This window comes from Malania oleifera, chromosome 6 (genome assembly GCF_029873635.1).
Source record: "Malania oleifera isolate guangnan ecotype guangnan chromosome 6, ASM2987363v1, whole genome shotgun sequence".
Classification (NCBI taxonomy): domain Eukaryota; kingdom Viridiplantae; phylum Streptophyta; class Magnoliopsida; order Santalales; family Ximeniaceae; genus Malania; species Malania oleifera.
In genome coordinates this window covers 32,190,071-32,205,088 of record NC_080422.1, presented here as the reverse complement: position 1 = coordinate 32,205,088, position 15,018 = coordinate 32,190,071, and positions in this window count along the sequence as shown.

Genomic DNA, 15,018 nt, shown 5'->3' with positions numbered 1-15,018 from the left:
GGAATAGATTTGTCGATAAATCATTGGTATAGAGAAGGGGACAAAGTGGCAGATGCCTTGGCTCGACAAGGTGCTATGGGGAGGAATAGTTTGTTTACAAATAGTAGTCAACTCCCTAGAGTTAGCAAGCGTTTGTATAAATTGGAGAAGATGGATACGGCTTATATGAGGTATGTTTAGCTGATTTCCTTTTGGTTTTAGCTTATGCTTTATGTTGTTTATCTTTTATTTTGTTTTGTTGCGTGAGGTTTGTTTTGTAGGTCCTATTTTGTTTTGTTTTGTTTGAACTTGTAACCTGATCTTTGGCTGGAGTTAGGAGGTTTTTAATGTGTTCCTTTTGTTATCTCCCTTTGATTGTCTTGTAACCACGGTATTCTTCTGCCAAAAGTGAGGAGTTATCAATAAATAAATGGAGGTGCCTCCCTTCTTTAAAAAAAAAATAAAAAATTGCACATTAAACATTTATTTAATTAATCTTTAATTTAGAAGTATAATTTCCAAGCTTAGAAGTAAACATGGATTTGTGCAAATACTATTTGTTGCATTTAGTCAAAAAACTACGTGAGAAAATGAGTTTTAAGCTATGTGGTGGGAAAAATTCTATAGCTAGTATTGGAGTCATTGAATTATTACAAACCTTAAGAAGGTTTTGAGTCAACCACTACCAATTTTACAATGTAGATAAGTGCATATGACAAGACTAAGGGTGAGTTTGTCCCCTTATCTTTTTCTCAAATTCTCCTTTTTAAAAGTAAAACTTGAGTAAAACATGTTTGGTAAGTAACTTTTTTTAGCTTTTAAAACCCAACTTTTAACTTTTTTTTGTGGGTTTTTAAAAGTTATAGATTTGATACTTTAAAAAGCTAACTTTTTCTCCAATAAATTATTCAATTTTACTGTTGTCCTTAATTTTTTCCAAACATTACATGACCATCAATGCATTAATTATATTTCCTAAAAATACATGTCTATTTTAATCATTTAAAATACTTTTAGGCTCCTTACAACTATTTTTTTTACCATACACTTAAAGTTAGCTTTTTTCTTTCCAACAACTTTTTTATTTACAAGGGACAAACAATTCTACAATAATATCAAAAAGTTCTTTTCATTAGCTCCTTTTTAAGAGATCTTTTTTAAAAGCCATTTGGGGGACTAGGCCTAAAATATGGAAACCAACAAGTAAATGAATTTCATTTTAATATCCACATCTTTCAATACTAATTGTATTTAATAAATAATTAGACCATTAAACGGAGGCTATTCATTTTTTTTGATTACATAAGAATTCCAGCCACCAACGAGCCCTTCGGACCCACTGGTGTGGCACCAAACCTACGGATCAGTGTCATCCGCCCCTAGGTCTTGCTGATCAAGGTAAAGTCCGGAATGCAAACACGACTTCCATGCATCAGTTGGATGTTCTGCCAACTCGACCCTCGGGACACATCTCCATTATCATCCACGGTCTTCGCTGGCTCATAGAGAACTCTCACCATCAACGGTCCCCACAGGCTCACAAAGCGAGCTCTCACCATCCACGGTCCTCGCTGACTCACAGTTTAAACTCTCACCATCCACAGGTATCGCTGGCTCCGTGAGTAAACGGAGGCCATTCATTGTACATATCTATCCTATTGATATGGGTGAAGTTACTTTTTTGTGGCTACTCCCATTATTTGAATGGATTATAATTATTATTGAGAAAGTTTGTCTCAATTAGATTTATAACCACGACTACCACTTGCATGCCTAATTGGAGTGTTGTATGTGAAGATGCCAAAAATAAAAATTCTTATAATCATTAGATTAGAGTAAAAAATAAACAATAAGAAATATTGTTGCCTTGTTTTCCAGATTATTTAAATATTCCTTAGATTTACTATATTATTTTTATGCATCAAATGAATATTAAATGTATAGATAAATTAAATAATAAGTAAATTTGAGAAGTTACAATTGAATCACAATAGTTTTTTTTTTTTTGGGTTTGTTGCTATAATATTTTTAGTTTTATTAAAAAAAAATACTTATGTGTATATTGTTTTCCAACTTAATAATTACATTTCAAAGTGTGCAGTTAAAATAAGTATGAAAATATGAAGCAAAAGAGAAGGAGAGATAAACATAGGATAAAAGAATCAGGTTTAAACTTGAAACTTTAGAATAACATAACAAGGAGATAGACTATCTCGCGTTGTGTAGTCTAGGCCCCAATCTTCTAATAAAAAATAAAATTAAAAGTAATATTTTAAATTTTTTTCAAAGTAATATTTATTTCCAGAAAAAGTAATTACATATATAGATATAATTTTTTTTTTTGATCCATTGTTAGCAAATTAGACATGCGCTACAGAAAGGAAGACAACTCATATGCTATCTCATTTCCCTTATCCACCTCATTTTTAGGTTAGAATCTAAAACATTTAACATGGCAGTTTCGATTCTATTTATATAATATATTTATATTTATATATATATATATATATTTTATTGTTCTTGTACTTATCAAGTCCTTTAATTCAATTTGTTTATAAGTTTATTGTTACTTTTTCATAGGGTTGCAAGTTCAAAAGCAATTTGTTGGGTTTGTGGTTTATATTTTGAGTGGAATGCATGCACCGAGAAAGCATTGTGAACTTAGGAACAAGAGAGAAGTTTGCAGGATGAAAATCATCGGCTGTTTTCTCGATGATTTCAGAATTGAGAAATAATCATCGACAGTTTGAGTGTAACCATCGACAGTTTTGTTCGGCACAAGTTACAATTTTTGAATTTGGAGATCAGTAGATTGGGAGGATTAGAAGATTTTCCTTTGGGGATTGTTACTAAGATGATTTAGATAGGTTCTAAGGTTCTTGTACGCTTAGGGCTTGTATATAATCATATTTTGTAAGCTTAGTTGTAAGCTTGACATTGGTGATAGTGAAAATTCAGTTGCTACTCCTGTGAACGTAGGCAAATTGCCGAACCACGTAAATCTTGTGTCTTGATTATTGCTTTTCGTTTATTCTCTGTGTGGGTGATTGCTTGCTTCGGTATTGTTCATTATTGATTGCTTGCATTGCTTATTTCGCAATTGATTCGAGTTTGTGTGAGGTTTCTGCTACGCACTCGCATCAACAGAATTAGTCAAATGTGAATAATTTTTTTTGTCAACTGGATTTGTCCATTAGGCCAAGTCTGGTAACTTGGGTTTGGTTAAGTTGACCATGATTTGTATTTATAAGATTATAAACTATGATCTATAAATTGAACTGGTAAACATGACTAATTGTGATCAAATCTGATTGCACTGGTTGGTCCAATTTGAGTTTAGAAACCATATTGAACCATCTAAAGAAGACTAAAAAATAATTGCCAAAATTAAAGTTTCTAAAATTGACCTAAATTTTTGGAACAAATAATGTTGCTTTTCAATATTTTTATCGAACTTTATTTATAATTAGATAGGGTTCAAATTTTTTGAGTTTATTTGAATTTATATGTTTACTTGTTTTAATACAATTTATACTTGTGCTAATAGATTTTATAATAAGTGCATCATTTTTTATCACGTGAAAACTAATTACATGTCTTAAAAAATTGAACATAATCTCAATCACCCATAAATAAATAAAAAATCATTTTTCCTACGTAATTAATATGTGTCATCTTCTCTAGTTAACTGCTCTTTAAATCAACTATTTACATATAGAAGTGTTATATTTGTGTGTGACTCTTATACTTAGTGGGATCACAAACAAAGGAAGGAAAAACATGTGAGAGAAGTCTTCTTATGCTGGCAGCAGAAAACTCGTTGACGAGTGCCCTGTGCTCGTCAACGAGTAGATACCGAGAGTTAGAAAATCTCAGAGTTAAAGACTCGTCGACGAGAGGATAGATTCGTCGACGAGTGGGCTTCTTTGTCTCGTTGATGAATTCCCTCTACTCGTCGACGAGTGCGACTGGGCTTGAGAAGTTATTTCAATTTTGAATTTGAACATTATGACAGTTGGGGATTCAGAGGGAAACCTCCGAGGGCTTGTTATATATGCTCTTCTGGGCATATTTTGACATATAAGAGAGTAAGAGAGGGGTAAGAGAAGGATAGAAGGAGAGAAGATCATTGAGTGTGTATCTTTGATTTTTTCATAGTGAAATCTCTTACTGATTGCTCCCGTGGATGTAGGCTTTGCCGAACAACGTAATTCTTGGTGTCGTTGCTCTTATCTTTACTCTCTTTACATTGCTATGGTTGTGGAATGTTTTTGGTTATCACCAAATTTGTTTGTTGCAAGTATGTATGTGTGATCCTTTATACAATATTCATTCGGCTACGCATTGTTGGGAGAGGCCGCTCTTATTTCACAACAATTGGTATCAGAGAGTGTTGTATGACCTCTGAATTGGAGGATCTCTTAGTGCAACAAGGTTTGGTGAAAGGTTTATATAGAATTTCAACCGGATAGCATGGATGCAACGACTTGGAATGAATTGGGAGCAATCATTTGTCTTTGTTTGGTTAAGGATGTGTTGTATCATGTCATGGATGAGAATTCTCCGACATTAGTTTGGTGAAAACAGGAATGCCGATATATGTCTAAGGGTTCATCAAAATCTGCAAATGTAGTGGAGGAAGACTCATAATGTAATGTTGGAGATATGCTACGTGTTTCATCAGGTTTGGAGTGCCTTACGGGTAATTCTTGAATCTTAGTCACCTGATGCTTTTATCCTAGGAAATGGTTTGACACCGATAGGTCAGTTTATGCTAGTTGTATTTTGATTGAAAATAATATTTCATACAAAATATTTGTTATTGGAAATGTCAAAATCAAAATGTATGATGATGTTGTAAAAACCATATGTGATGTAAAGTATGAATCGAGTCTAAGGAAGAATGATATTTCATTTGAAATTTTAGACTGTAATGGACATTGTTATGAGTCTGAATGTTGAGAAATGAAAATGTGGGATGGTAACTTGATAGTGATGAAAGGAGATAAAGTAGTAGGAAATATCTTTGCACTATGGGATGTAATAGTTGTAGGTGGAGTTGCAACTGTTGAGTCTGAGTTAGATTTTTTATGGCATATGCGATTAGGTATATGGGTGACTACATGTATTTAGATGTTTGGGAACCGATGATGATACCATCAGGGGATAGAAATATGTATTTCATAGATTTATCATGAAGGGTCTTGGTGTATTTCATGTAGTGGCTGAGGTGGAGAACCAGACTAGGAGAGAGATTCTCAAGTCAAACATTGGGGCTGAGTACACTGGTTTCGTTCAAGAAGTTTTGTGAGCAGGGCAGGTTATATGTAGGGCTTGTAGGGTACTTCTTGGTGAAGTCAATGAGTATGGAGCATTTATTGAGTAATCGATCGCCAAAGGTATCGCTAGATAGGAAAGTTGCAAGTGAATTATGGGCATGTTTTTGCAGTAGACTACTCGGTTGTAAGTGGATGTCCACTGGTGCACTATTCTAGTGATGGAGGATCTAGGCTTGGTGTTTTTTTCGGACAGTACCTCTTTCTTTATTCACTAAGAAAGGAGGGTTCAAGCTGGGTGATCCTGTGGCAAACAATGGGGTGATCGAGGACATGGGTTTTATTGATGAAGTCATGGGACAGCATACTCAGGTAAAGGAAGAGAAACAAAAATGACAGAAAATTGCAGCAGCAACAATCGTGTTATTCAGGTGGAGTTAGGAACTCAAGGTAGAAATGCGGGGAGTTCTAACTCAGGTTAACAATATCACGGAATAAATGGGCTTGTGATGCAAGTGCAGCAACAAACTCAGGGCAAAGATGACATTGGTCATATTGCAAGGAGTTTTAGCTCGAGAGACCTTCAAAATCACGGTAAGCTCATGTGCACTATCAGACCACCACTCAGGTGTGAGGTGGTGAGGCTTCCAATATGGAAGAGGGGGATAAGTGGTATTTGTTGTATATGAATGACATGTTATTTTTTGGAAATTCTTTAACTGAGGCTTTAATTAGTTGGAAACTTTGTTGAAAGGTTTTGACATGAATGTGTTGGGTATGACCAAGATGGGTCTTGGTTTGTTGATTCACATGGACAAAGTTGCAAGGAGATTGGTATTATCTCAGGGTGGCTTTGTGGACGGAATCGTAGGGAGACTTTGTTTTCCGTCTCAAGGGGGTTTTGTGGAGAATCGTTGTGAAATGTCTATCGCTCGGTACCCATGGACGGGCTATGATGTCTGGGATATGTCAAACGTCCTCCATGATTGTGTAAATGGGGTGTCTCAGCATGCAACAGAGTAGACTATCAATTGTGAGATTTGTTGAAGACTATGTAGGGGGCTTTGGTGATATAAGGCTTGCAACAGTGTTTGTTTACTATTATTGGAAGGCCTTGTTGGAAGCCTAGGGTGAAGTCTTTGGGTGATGAATCAATAACTGCATTGGGCTTGATGGTAGAAGCTGAAGCTGCCATTGCTAAGTTCAAGCGGTATTGCTTGGATTTGGTATTTGTCTCCAAGTGTTAGAAGGGAGACATAACTCAAGCGAGCGTTTCAAGTTCAAGGTGGAGAAATCAGTCTTGTTTTTCGAGTTCTCCTAAGGGGCGTATAATCTCCAAAGTGCAGATTTTTATATATGTGTGTGGCTCTTATACTTAGTGGGATCAAAAACAAAGGAAGGAAAAACATGTAAGAGAAGTCTTCTTATGCTGGCAGCAGAAGAATCGTCGATGATTGCCCTGTGCTCGTCGACGAGTAGATACCGAGAGCCAGAAAATCTTAGAGTTAAAGACTCATCGATGAGAGGATAAATTCTTCTATGAGTGGGCTTCTTTGTCTCATCGACGAATTCCCTGTACTCATCGACGAGTGCGACTGGGTTGCAAGAAGTTATATGAATTTTGAATTTGAACGTTGTGACAGTTGGGGATTCGGAGGGAAACCTCTGAGGGCCTGTTATATACGCTCTTCTGGGCATATTTTGACATGTAAGAGAGTAAGAGAGGGGTAAGAGAAGGAGAGAAGATCATTGAGTGTGTATCCTTGATTTTCATAGTGAAATCTCTTACCGATTGCTCTCGTGGATGTAGGCTTTGCCAAACCACGTAATTCTTGGTGTCGTTGCTCTTATCTTTACTCTCTTTATATTGCTATGGTTGTGGAATGTTTTTTGTTTATCACCAAATTTTTTTGTTGCAAGTATGTATGTGTGATCTTTTATACAATGTTCATTCCCCTGCGCATTGTTAGGAGAAGCTGCCATTATTTCACAACAAGAAGGATAATGGATTATGCAAAAAAGTAAAGTATGCATAAAGATAAGCAAAATAATAATTTAGAGCATATTATGCAATCTTTTTATTTAATTTCTTAAATTCCCTTACATATTATTTCTTCCCCTTCATGTAACACCCCGAACCCTTAAACCTGGGTCCGGCGCGTTATACCTAATAAAATCCTTAATAATCCATAATCAACATTTACGCAGCGAAAACATAATTATAATCTTCCAACAAATATAATACCAGAGTTTACTAATTCCTATCTATAATCCATAGTAATCATCCATCACCTGCATTTCCATAAATCTATATAACTCCCAAAACATTTTAGTATTTTCACAATCATTCCTTGCTTAACAGCCTTAAAACATAAAGACATAAAACATAAATATTTACATTCCCCAAAATTAACATAGAAATATACCATTTTCTTTTTCTATTTCCCAATAATTCTGTAAAAACCTCGAGCTCTCAAAGATCGATCTCGAGGAAATCCTGAAAAGATAAATTCATATTCGGGTGAGACACATCTCAGTAAGGGAAGAAACAATATATTAAAACAGTGTGTTACTAACATGAGTTTATATAACAACATATTATTCATCATTTGAAAATCATTAACTTAATCTCTGAAATCATTTCTTGATCCTAATCAAACATATGTAAAAGATTTAACCCACAAGATTACCCGAGGATAGGGGTGATTACCCGCCCATGCAAGTAACACCCCTCTACTCTGATACCTAGGCAACCCAAAGGTCACAGCTCAAGCATACCAGAGCACTCACCTTACTCAGTAAACCCTCAAGTAATAAATTGATCTCGTACTCATACAATTCATACAAAAGTTTATTGGCGAAAGCTCCCAAGAATAGGGAAATCTACCCGCCGATACAAGTAGTTTCCCTCTGCCCTAGCACGTTATGTAGCCTACTGCTACTTCTGATACAACCATGGCACTCGCCTTTCTTAGCAAGCCCTCAGATGAAGAGTTTGCCTCGCCAAAACGTAACATGTTCTACGTACATAAATACTTCTAATATCATAATACATCATTCTTTCTGTCATTATTCAATCATACACACTTGTTCATATTCATAACTTAAACATTTCATTTCATTTCACTTTAAGTGACTCTTTCCCATTTTACATTGTTCACATTTCACATTTCATTTTCGTTTCATTCATTTCCATTATCATTTCATTTCATTTCATACTCAACATCTTTCAGCTGTTTTACCCAACATCTTTCAGTTGTTTTACCTAACATTTTCAGTTGTCATACATTTACCCAGCATCTTTCAGCTGTTTTACCCAGCATCTTTCAGCTGTTTTACCCATCATCTTTCAGCTATTTTACTCAATATTTTTCAGCTGTCATACATTTACCCAACATCTTTTAGCTATTTTACCCAACATCTTTCAACTGTTTACATGGTTGACACACACAAGCAACATAGTTCATATCATATTTTAATTTCAATACATTACTTACTTAACCCGCATCTCATACATTTAACATATATTTGCACAAAATTTACATTTACTCATGCCACACAATTTAGCAATAAAATTCATACATTGCTTGCAAAATAAGTCAACCAAAATTTAACATTTATATACCGAAAATACCTTTCCTTTCTTACATAATTATCCTGAAAATATTTTTCCATTTTCATGAGTTCATTTTCGCATATACGTATCTAATAAACAACCTTAAACTTGAAAAAATATAATTTAAACAGTTGGCATTTTAAACCCATACCAAAACATATACACGTATATATAACACAATTTATTTTCATTAAATTCATAAAAATTATGATTTAATATATATTTTTCCCCTTACCTAGTTTCTTGAACTACGCCAACAAGGACTCCGAAAAATACCTGCAGCGCTCACCCGGACCCTGAATAAAAAATCCTAATTCTATTAAATTAATCATAAATAAAATATTATTTTAATATTTTCTAGGCCCATAATGTCTAATAAATAAATATACCCTTAAATATAGTAAAATTATCAAATTTCTCAAATCCCACTCTCGCTTTGGAATGGGGCCTAGAAAATTCCAATTGGAACTTTACTTAAGTCAAAATGACGACGGTCACAACTAGGACCCCATGGTGGTGCCTGATCGTTGATTCAAGAGCATATTTAACGAGAAATGGAGAAATTAGTGAAAAGTTACCTTATCCTAGAAATGGTGCCTACGACGCTTCCACGAAAAATCCGCTTTAATAGAAATGTCGGTGGCAGAGTTAGGAGTCTAACGGCACCTTTCGTTTCCCGATCGGTCAAATATTCGTCAATAAATGAGGGGAGAGAGAGAGGCAGAGATGGAGAGTGGATGACGAGAGAGAGTGTAGGAGCTCGCTCTCTCTTCGTAAATTTCGCAAGAAGCTTTTTGGCTTCCTTATCTTTTTTTTTTTTTTACTTACTTTAACTTATATATATACATTAGACTTATACTTTAACTTTTATATATATATATCTTTATTCCAATATTTTTTAATATTTTATTTATTTATTTATTTTAATTTAATAATATTTAATTAATTATATATATATCTTTATTCCAATTTTTTTTACTATTTTACTTATTTATTTATTTATTTTAATTTAATAATATTTAATTAATTCATTAATTAATTAATAATTACTTTTTTTCATACTATTTATTTTATTTTTTATTTAATACATTAATTTAATAATGCTTAACTAATTAATTGATTAATAATTTTAATTTATGAATTAATTTAAATTTTTTTTTTTCGGGTTGTTACATTCTTCCCTCAAAAGAATTTCGTCCTCAAAATTTTGTTAGCTAATCAATCATTTCCTTAACCTCTGAAATCAATTAACCAACCTCATACTACATATTTTCATATACTCCAAGCTAAATATCAAACACCTAAATTATTTTCCTTCGAAGATTTTTCTTCCTAAATCAACGAACCTAACCTTCGAGTTCAAATCCCAAGTTCGAATTTCTCTGCTCGGAAACATCACCATCGATGGATTTACCATGATTTTCTAAAGTTAGTTACTTCTTCAGAAAAACGCAGAAGATTATCAAGGGATTTATGCTCCCAAGTTTACGAAACACAACTCAAAATTCCTAACGGTATCTTAATCTACCCATCTCTATCCTTATCGCAATTCAATCCTATACTCTACTATAAATCATCCATAACCTAATATTCTAATATTTCCATATCCAACCGATGTGAAATTAATCACACTTCTGGCTGGACATTGCTCTGATATCATAATGTAACATCTCCCTTTTGGGCGTTGTCACTTTCCTTATGGGCCTTGCGCTCGTGGCAACAACAGATATTTATCAGAGCACTCATTGAGATTGAGACATTACGTATCGCCGTCCCTCAATTCAGAAAGCCCCCGAGCGGAGAGTCTTACTTCACCACAATCATTCATAAGCAAGAGTTCTTGAGGATCAGGGGTAACTATCCCTTTTCTCTGATACCATAATGTAACACCCTGAACCATTAAACCCAAGTCTGACGCGTTATACCTGATAAAATCCCTGATAATCCATAATCAACATATATGCAGCGGAAAACATAATTATAATCTTCCAACAAATATTATACCAGAGTTTACTAATTCCTATCTATAATCCATAGTAATCATCCATCACCTGCATTTCCATAAATCTACATAACTCCCAAAACATTTTAGTATTTTCACAATCATTCTTTACTTAATAGCCTTAAAACATAAAGACATAAAACATAAATATTTACATTTCCCAAAATTAACATAGAAATATACCCTTTTCTTTTTCTATTTCCCAATAATACTATAAAAACCTCGAGCTCTCAAAGATCGATCTCGAGGAAATCCTGAAAAAGATAAATTCATATTCGAGTGAGACACATCTCAGTAAGGGAAGAAACAATATATTAAAACAGTGTGTGACTAACATGAGTTTATATAACAATATATTATTCATCTTTTGAAAATCATTAACTTAATCTCTGAAATCATTTCTTGATCCTAATCAAACATATGCAAAAGATTTAACCCACAAGATTACCCGAGGATAGGGGTGATTACCCGCCCATACAAGTAACACCCCTCTACTCTGATACCTAGGCAACCCAAAGGTCATAGCTCAAGCATACCAGAGCACTCACCTTACTCAGTAAACCCTCAAGTAATAAATTGATCTCGTACTCATACAATTCATACAAAAGTTTATTGGTGAAAGCTCCCAAGAATAGGGAAATCTACCCGCCTATACAAGTAGTTTCCCTTTGCCCTAACACATTATGCAGCCTACTGCTACATTTGATACAACCAGGGCACTCGCCTTTCTCAGCAAGCCCACAAATGAAGAGTTTGCCTCGCCCAAACGTAACATGTTTTACGTACATAAATACTTCTAATATCATAATACATCATTCTTTCTGTCATTATTCAATCATACACACTTGTTCATATTCATAACTTAAACATTTCATTTCATTTCACTTTAAGTGACTCTTTCCCATTTTAAATTATTCACATTTCATATTTCATTTTTGTTTCATTCATTTCTATTATCATTTCATTTCATTTCATACCCAACATCTTTCAACTATTTTACCCAGTATCTTTCAACTATTTTACCCAGCATTTTTCAGCTGTCATATATTTACCTAGTATCTTTCAGCTGTTTTACCCAACATCTTTCAGTTGTTTTACCAATCATCTTTCAGCTGTTTTACCCAATATTTTTCAGCTGTCATACATTTACCCAACATCTTTTAGCTATTTTACCCAACATCTTTCAGCTGTTTACATAGTTGACACACACAAGCAACATAGTTCATATCATATTTTAATTTCAATGCATTACTTACTTAACCTGCATCTCATACATTTAACATATATTTGCACAAAATTTACATTTACTCATGCCACACAATTTAGCAATAAAATTCATATATTGCCTGCAAAATAAGCTAACCAACATTTAACGTTTATATACCAAAAATATCTTTCATTTCTTACATAATTATCCTAAAAATATTTTTCCACTTTCATCAGTTCATTTTCGCATATACATATCTAATAAACAACCCTAAACTCGAAAAAATATTATTTAAACAGTTGGCATTTTAAACCCATACCGAAACATATATACGTACATATAACACAATTTATTTTCATTAAATTCATAAAAATTTTGATTTAATATATATTTTTCCCCATACTTGGTTTCTTGAACTACGCCAACAGGAACCCTGAAAAATACCTACGGTGCTCACCCGGACCTTGAATAGCTCATAATTCCATTAAATTAATCCTAAATAAAATATTATTTTAATATTTTTTAGGCCCATAAATTCTAAATAAATAAATATACCCTTAAAAATAACGAAATTATCAAATTTCCCAAATCCCACTCTCGCTTTGGGGTGGGGCCTAGAAAACCCCAATTAGAACTTTACTTATGTCAAAATGACGACGATCACGACTAGGACCCCACTGTTGACCTTATAGGTTACGTCTGGTTTTGATTATGACAAATACTCATTGTATCTAATGAGTGTTTGAGGCTTTGTGCAGGAACTTAAATTGTCAAGATCATGATGCACATGCACACAGAGCAAACGAAGCTTGAAGACCAATTCATGCTTATATTTGTAATATATATATTCAGCTGTGTAATTGGTTTGTTATAGTAATTAGGGCTTTTTGTATGTAATAATCACACACATAACATGCATGGTTAAATACGTAAGCTCATAATGCAAATGACCTTTGAAAGACCTTAGGGGTTTGGTTGACCGACACTGGATTTTTTCGGTGTCTTCAAAAGGACCCAGAAATGACCTTAGGACACTTACCTTTGCACTCATAAATGTTAGGCACTTGAATAGGGTGAAAGTGTATTGAATCAGGACCGAAATGCACACTTTGTGCACTTTCGGTCGACTGACCTTGGCAGTTCATTCTGCCCCGGTCAACCGAAACCGGTCTGGGTCAACATTTTGACCTCAGCCCGGTTGACCGAACCATTATAGTTCAAACCCCCCAGTCAACCGAAACCTCTTGAGGTCAACATTTTGACCACCTGGTCGACCAAGCCCAAATTGCATTGCAACTGTTTGGTCGACCGAGGGTCCTTGGGAGAAATCCCAACTTTTTGGTCGATCGAATCACTCAGTTCAAAATAGCCTGGTCGACCGAACCTCAATAAAATGGAAAAATTGCCTCGGACATATACGTCCAGTCGACTGAGTCACCAGTTCAAAAATGTCCTGATATACCGAGCTATATGAACTTCGGTTGACCGAAAGTGTTTTAGTTGAGCGGGCCTCTCGGGTTGCCCTGAATTTTTTTACCGTGGTTAATTTTTTAAACAGGGTTAAAATAATTAAAAAGGTCATTAATCTTTTCCAATTATACCAGACTTGTCCTCAACTGTCATAATTCATGGGGTGTATATATACCCCTTCATTTGGGAAAATTAGTGAGATGATTAGCAAATCAAATAAAAAAATTCTCTCAAGCCAAAAAGTTTCCTACTGCTCATATTTTCTCTAAAACCACTTAATCTTACCTTCTACAACTTTCCATAACCTCTGTAAGTGTATTGAGTGTTTTGTGCAAACAGGTTTGCTCTCTCATTGTTGTGTCTTTGAATCGATTTTCATTGAGAGCTAAACCTAAGTGTTCTTAGGGGGCTTTTCTTATAAGCCTATCCTAAGAAGACTTTCTTAAGCTTCTGAGTATTGTATTTGTATTACAATATCTTAGGAAGCTTATATTTGTTTTTGGCTTGCAAAAATATTTTCAAACTTACTCAAATATCTTGTGGGATTTATATCGATATATTTGTGAAAAGATATTTGTGTTTGTGATATTAATCTTTGTGACAATATCTATTCAAGTATACATCATTTGCTGAATACAAAGATTGCATAACTTTTGCAAACCAAGCATATACACTATATTCGTGATTGAGACATCTTACTGATTGACACACTTGAGACTTACTTGACATCTTGTGTGAACACGTTTGATTGAATATTTTGAGATACACAGATTGTTGTTGACACTCTCACGTACTCATTACAATGATAGAAAATTCATTTGAGAGTTGAACCATTGGACCACACTGAGCTTACGTATTAAATCATTTGTGGTGTATGTGATTGAACGCATTTGGGTACAATCTGCTGCTTACACGAGGCATAGCTACCTCTTTACAATCTGTTGCTTCCACATCAGGGGTAGTTACGTCACCACGGTTCACAATCCGAACTGTCAATACAAATAATATAAAAATATTTTTGCGTACAACCGGTTGCTTCTCAAAAAGTTTATGTGTACAATTTGAAGCACTAAATGCACTCTTAAATGATTTATAAATGAAGCTTAGTAGAGTATATGAAATCCTCTTAAAAATATTTTTCAATAAGAGGAGAGAGTATGGAAAATGATTTTCTCAAATTGATTGACCTTTGAAAAATAAAATCCAAGAAGGCTCTCAAGCAAAATATATGAGAATGAATATAAGCTCAAGCCTTACTAGTATAACCCAAAAATAATTTCCCCAAAAAGAGTTTTTCAAAATAGAAGAGTAGGAGAAAATGAGCTTTGATCTTCAAAAATGGGTTTAGAAATAAGAACAAGAAACAAAGAATGTGTAAGTATGCTTCCCAAGTGTTTCTCTCTTATTTTCTAAGTGTTTGAGCATGTATATATAGGCTAAAACCAAACTAGCCGTTTTATGGCCGTTA